The sequence below is a fragment of the Argiope bruennichi genome, chromosome 2 (genome assembly GCF_947563725.1).
Source record: "Argiope bruennichi chromosome 2, qqArgBrue1.1, whole genome shotgun sequence".
Lineage (NCBI taxonomy): Eukaryota > Metazoa > Arthropoda > Arachnida > Araneae > Araneidae > Argiope > Argiope bruennichi.
This window is the reverse complement of record NC_079152.1, coordinates 36,880,374-36,887,532: the sequence shown is the minus strand read 5'-3', so window position 1 is coordinate 36,887,532 and position 7,159 is coordinate 36,880,374.

The following is a 7,159-nucleotide window of genomic DNA, read 5'->3' as shown; positions in this document are numbered from 1 at the left end:
TATTTATAAACAATCATTTCATTTCAGTTCAAGATACGGTATTCTGAATTTTCTTTAAAATAACAAATAGCTGATATTTCAGGAAATACAGACAAGACGTTCCAGTAACATGTTAATGTAACGGAATTTACACAGCCATTTTTAATTGAAAATTAGCTATCGCTTCACGCTTATATCCAATTTTTGCCAGAAATATGTAGAATGGATTCCAGTTTTCAATGGACGTGTGAACTTAACATGTATCTAGAGATACATTATCCACAATTTTATGAATAACAAATAATTTTGCTATTGTTATTTTTGAATATTTGTTGAAACTATCTGTTATTTCAATCATATTATCAATTAAAAATTATTACTTAATATTAAATATGAAATTTATTCATTGTAATTAATACTTCATTTACTAATTTAAGTAACGTGTGATTGAATTAATTTATCTATTTCAGCTTACTTCTTAAATTTGATTTTTTTTCAAATCTATTTATTTAATTTCTTTATTGAAATAAACCATTTTATGAAAATTTTGAATTAAATATATATGTCATTTCTTAAAATTGTTTATTTTAGTTCAATATTCTACCAATAGATGGCGCCAGTAGTAAATGGAATATATGCAAAGTCAAGTCACAAGCAATTAAAAAGGATTTGTATGGAATAGTGCATCATCAAATGCGAATATCGAAAAGTCAAGGTTACTCTCATGAAGTGGAGCGGCGACTTCAATAAATTTCAGTGAAATGCAATTCAATGATACGATAATTCCAATAACCGGTCCGTTCACTTTTCAATCCATTCACATATTTCTCCATTTCTGTTTTGTTCGAGAGCTTCCATTGGACAGATCGTATCGATTGTTACTTTCCAGTGAAGTCACCACTCCGGTAAATTTTAGTGATATCGTATCGATTGTTACTTTCCAGTGAAGTCACCACTCCGGTAAATTTTAGTGATATCGTATCGATTGTTACTTTCCAGTGAAGTCACCTCTCCGGTAAATTTCAGTGATATCGTATCAATTGTTACTTTCTATCATGATCCAAAACCTATAATCGAAATATCACCGTATTAAGATCGTATCAAGGATTTGAATCACACCCCTCTTTGAAAAGTATTGATCACTGGTATTTGTGACTTTTTGATATTGGTTACGTAATAACCGCTCGTAAAATATTCGTTATCCCTATATGTATCTCATGATTATCCGTAATTTAGAAATCTTGAAGTGCATATCTTTGTAGTACTTTGAAATGCACAGCATTACTGGATTTGAAGGAATTTACTTAAAGTTAAGATTCATTCTGAATGACAACCATTTTAAAAGTTACCCTAAAAAAGCATTTAAATCATAAGCATTTCAGGCTTATCGTTTAAATATTATAATGAGAGGCAGCGGTAGAAATTTTCCAGAAGAAGAGCACAAAATTTTCGACAGAGAAAGGAAGAAAATTTGAAATCCAGCTCCAACTTTTACGTTTTTTAAAACTCTATCTCCCCGATCAAATATGACCGAATTAGAAAGTTTTGATTACTATAATTTTAGAACTATCAGGATATTCATAATCTTTCATTAAATAAGCCTTTGGGAGGAATCTGGGCACTGATTGGCGAAATAATCTAATATCGCGAGTTTTTATAAGAAAATTCTAGATATTAAAGCTATGTTATTTTAATTGTACGTATGGTCTGATTTTTGTGTACATAAGCCTTATTTCTAATGGAGACCAATCCGATGGCTCATGGTGCTATTAAAAATGCAATAAATATCCATTTCGTCTATATTCTAAATTTCGTAGGGCAACAATGTAATCTGCTGTTGGAAATCCCGTTATATATATAAGAGTTCACAAAACTGTTAAATTGATATCATGAAAAAGATAATTTTTTAAATTTTGAAACAATGTAAAATTTACTTTTTTGCTGTAATATTTTAGGAAGTTATCACGAACCCGCCCCCCCCCTCCCCCAAACTTCAGCATAATTTTAATTTTGGATAAACTTCCATCTTCAAAAGTATTCATGTGTCAAAGCTGTGGTAGCTGTAGGTTAAACAGTTTAGCCTGTCAAGCAATATCATGACCACGCACGCACATTTTTATTATTAACCCTTATGTTCATTTTGTATAGTACCATACATACAACTTTATAAAAATATACTATAAAATAATTTTAATACCAATATAAAATTGTACCCCTAAATATGTATGTTTATTATAAAATACAGATGCCTAAATGTTTATTCTTACACATTTTTATATATCCATACCTATATATATATATATATATATATATATATATATATTGCTTTTCTTCAAAAAAAGCAATATATACGCAATATATAAGCAATTGCTACGATAAGGGTTAATGTAGATATGATTGAAAATCATAGCATTTCATATATATTTAAAATTATTATTAACAAATTAGCATTCTAATTTGAATAATAAGCTATTATTCAAATTAGCTTACTAAACTAATTTTTTTAAAATCATTTTTAAAACACTCACTAGAATTTAGTATATTAGGAAGGGAAACATATAATATTTATTAAATATATAATTGATAAATGAATATTTCACAGATTTATACCAAAACCTCAATTATTATTTTTATAATTATCTGGAAAAACAACAAAATCAATATAAGATAATAAAATAATGAGAAAAATCCTAGTCACCTCATTCAAAGCAGGTTTCATTTTACTCTACAAGTTTCAATTTTTTTTTCAATGTATCGCAAAAGTTTCGATAAACAACAAAAAAGTTTTTTTTTTTTTTTCCTCGCTATTGTTAGCACCACTGTTAACAGTTTAAAATATCTGTCCAGCGGTGATACTTCCGAAAAAGGAAGAATCGTAAGAATGGCATATGTTATGTAAAAACAAATGGCTCAATGGCTTATTGCCCACATGCTTGAATATATTACCTATCATGAATTTACTTATATTTCATTTAGGAGGATGAATGTTTAGCAAAGACAAAAATTATATATATTTATTCTTAGCAATAAACAAATAAAAAAACATCAAATTTTGATACAAAATGATTTAAAAATTTATATGGTTCCGTAAAAATATTTACTCATTCTTTTTAAAGATGCGATTTTTACGAAATAATCAGTGTGTTTTCGAAATATCTAATGCTGACTAAAAAAAAAAAAAAAAAAAAGAATAGCCTTTTTTTAAAAAGAATAAAGATTTTCAGGCATTTTTTTCGCTCGAAGGATTGCAGTCGTGTTAAATCATAAGATAGTGTCAGTTTTTAAAATTCTCGGAATAAGTTATGATCTGAATAATGTTATGGGTAAGGCAAACATATTATAATATGTATTGCTGTATGATGCGTATCTATATTTACAGAGAATGATACTTCAAAATTTTAAATATTGAAATGTTTCGTAATTTAAAAGAAATTATCTGATTATCAAGTTTGTTTCTAAATATATAAATATTATTTGCAGGGGGGGGGACTTTATAGTCTACTTAAACAAATGAAATAAAAAAACAAACTCATATAAATGTAAAGAGAAAAGATTAAAATGGGCAGCTTTTGAGAATCAATTATTTGGCCTTTAATAAATGTTAAATTTCACATAACTAGGTTGAATTTAATAAAAACTTTAATCTGTAACTAATAGCAGTTTTCCCTCTGTCAAATAACAAATATTATTATGGAAAATTTCGTAAATTGGAACAGGTTCGTTTTTAGTGGGTATATGATGGAGCAGGTCCCAATAACAAATAATAATGTTTATTAACATGAAAATATGAACATACACCAAACACATACGAGACGTACACAGCAGCACTCACAACAAAAGCAGCCCACAAATAGTGATCAATAGTAAATAACCACAATAGCACACAAAGAGGCCAAATAGAACTCAGCAGGAGGAGGGAATACAAGTAGCTATTCACTTAGGTCTTTCCAGTCACCTGCTATTCTCCATTGTCTCCTCGCTTTAGCTGTGTCCAACTTCAGACGTACTACTATATGACTCAGTACACGATTCGATGCTGTTTTAATACTTGTCTCCAAGACTCGGAGTACTATTCAATCCACTAATCACTTGCGCTACGCTGTACTGATCCAACTGCTTTGCCGCTGACAAATTATAAGGCTAAACACACACTCGTTATATGACTGATTCCAGTCTTCCGGCCTTTTTTAGCTTCTGGAGCAGGGCACAGAAGATTCTCGAACAATCAAGTATAGTTCGCCTCCTATTAGTCATATCGCCAAAATTCCTGAAAATTCTAGCATCACCCATTTTGTCATCAAACCCGGGAGTCATTGATCAGTATCCAATAAAATCCATCCATCCTTTCCAGCAATGGAACTAACTGTGCCGGGAAGCAACATTACACAACAATATCATCCAAAAGTTTTTTGTACCAAAAAAATAAAAATTGCACAATATTTTCGTAATACATATTTTGAAGAAAGTTTCTACATGAACTGTATTTTTTAATGTTCTTTTCTATGTTCAAAATAAATCTTAAGAATCATATATTTTTGGAAATTTCATCCTATGGGTGTTCAAATTCATATATTCCTTGTTTGTCAAGAAAATCTTTTTAAAAAAGAATTCACAACTTTTACTTTCATTTGAAATATTAAATGAACTTGAAATTAGAAGATGGTAAGCGTCAAAATTAATATTGTAATTTCATTTTTGAAATTAATATTTTATATTTTGTTATAAATTTATTTTTTAAGAAAATGTCTGATTTACACAGGAGATATGTTATTGATGAATTCTTTTTTAATCATTCAAAAATGAAAATTAATGAATGCCAAAACACACACACACACATGCATTTTTTATTTTTAAAAACCTCATTTATGTGTGTTGCAAATATGCAGAAAAAAAACGTTTCAAAACACTTTTATCCCCTCGATATAATAGCAAGTATATCAATATCCAAGGAGGAACATTCCGTCTTCATCATGAAGAGATTGGTATTTCTTGTGAAAGATCTTCATCTCCCCCCCCCCTCCCTCCAGCGTGTGATAATAGAGAATGCAATCTTATGAGTCAGCCTATGAGTATGCAATGGGGTCAATTCATGTGACGTAAAAGTCACATGTCATGAGCTATCCGCGCATGGCATTTAAGTTTCGTCCGCACCGCTTCGTCGGTTAGTCTGCCATTAACGTACTCCGCCGAGTATGAAGCGGATTTTTTTTGTTTACATTTGAAATTATAATTTTTGAGTCATTTTCTTTCCTTATATTATATGTTAAAAGAGGAAATACTGGTGTGCTGATGGATGCATGCTTTAATGCGAAACACAAGAGTGACTGTCATGATAAAATGTTTTCTTATTTTCCTTTCAACAATCCTGCCTAGGGTTGGTACATTTGGTATAGATTTTTTCAAGAATTCGAAGTCGGTGATATGCTTCGATCATTTTGAAGAATTCATTTAGTGTGTGTTCATTTATTAAATCGTATTTCGTGTAATTTTCAATATGCTTAGAAGGTTTTAAAATGTTTACATGAATATTACATTGCATTTTCTAAAAAAATCTTATCTAAATTTAATTAATGTAAGTAAACAAACTCCTGCTGCAAAAATAACAACTGCTATAATGCTAAACTTAGGTGGAAGTGAATAAATTTCTTAAAGATTTATTTAATAGGTGAAATCTTTACTAACTACTGAAAATTGAATTTTCTTATTGACTGTTATAATATATATATAATTGATGTATTTTATTAAAAGTGCTCTTAATTTTATAAATTGAATGCTATATATAAGAAATATATATATTTATTTAAGTTTTGAAAACACATGTCATTTAATTAAATATATAAATTAGTTAAGTCTAAAAACCATTAATTAATGTCAAATAATTTTTGCATTTGATTTTCAGTTTTTGGCATTATAATAAAATGCATTATGAGGTTTTACTTTTTTATTATGAACCTTAAAGTTTTCTTTATCTTTTAGTAATTCATGTTATTCAGTTATTGCTGGGTAATCATGTCTAATAAGAAAAGAGCAAAATGGATGGCTCTGGAAAGCATTATTACTAGTTTTCTAATTACATTTGCAGATTTATGATGGATTCAAAGTGAATTTATATCAAACAACTTTTAAAAATGAAATGTCAATAGTTTATTGTATTTAAACTGAAATTGACTGTTATCATAATATCATGTTATAACATTGTGCACCTCAGTGATTTCTGTTTTAATAAATACAGGTCTTTTCATTGAAAATCAATTTCCATATCAGCATTTATTATATAATTTTTATTCCCAACTTCATTGCGACATGCATGTTTTACTTTTTTTTTTTTCTATTTTTTTAACATATCAATTTTGAATTATAAAATTCTGTAAAAGCATAAAAGTATTTCTTCTAACTCATCTTTATATCCTATTTAACTTCTCTTTCTCTCACTTTGTGTGTATATATATATATATATATATCATAACCTTATTCTTGTTTATTAAATTTACTGAATTGTATGTTTTATTTTATGATATTCATTCAATGTAATTTTTATCAATGTAACTTTAACATTTTAAAAAAATTTCATAAATATTCTGCTTGAAAAGTATATTGTTCAACATAATGTTTTTATTCATGATAAAAAAAAAAAAAAAACTGTTGTTTAGTATTTAGAATGTTTCTGTTGTATAAAATTGATTTCATCATTTACATTGACATTCTTGTCATACTGTGCTTATATTTTTTTCTAAGTGTCTAGAAAAATAAATATTGATAAATAGTTTTTTGAATTAGTGAATACATTGAAACATCCATTTGATCACATTTTTTCAAATAATTATCATATATATTTTATATATATTTTTGTAATGTGTAAATAAAAAATATGAAAGTGTAATTTTGTTTGTTTTCCTTTAATGAACTCTACAAATTAAAATGAAATAACTGATTCGTAAGTTGCATAGATTTAAAAAAAGGTATCTATACTTTTTATAATTTATAATTTGACATTGTAAACATAATTTATTCAATATACACTAATTTGAATTTCATATTCTTTCCTCTGAGCAAACTGAAAACATTAAAGTCTCAATATTAATAAAAATCATTACATAAGAAAAAAAACGTAATAATTTTATTAGTAAGCTTTAAAATATTAACTTATCTAAGAGTAATAATTTATTTTTAAAAAGAACTA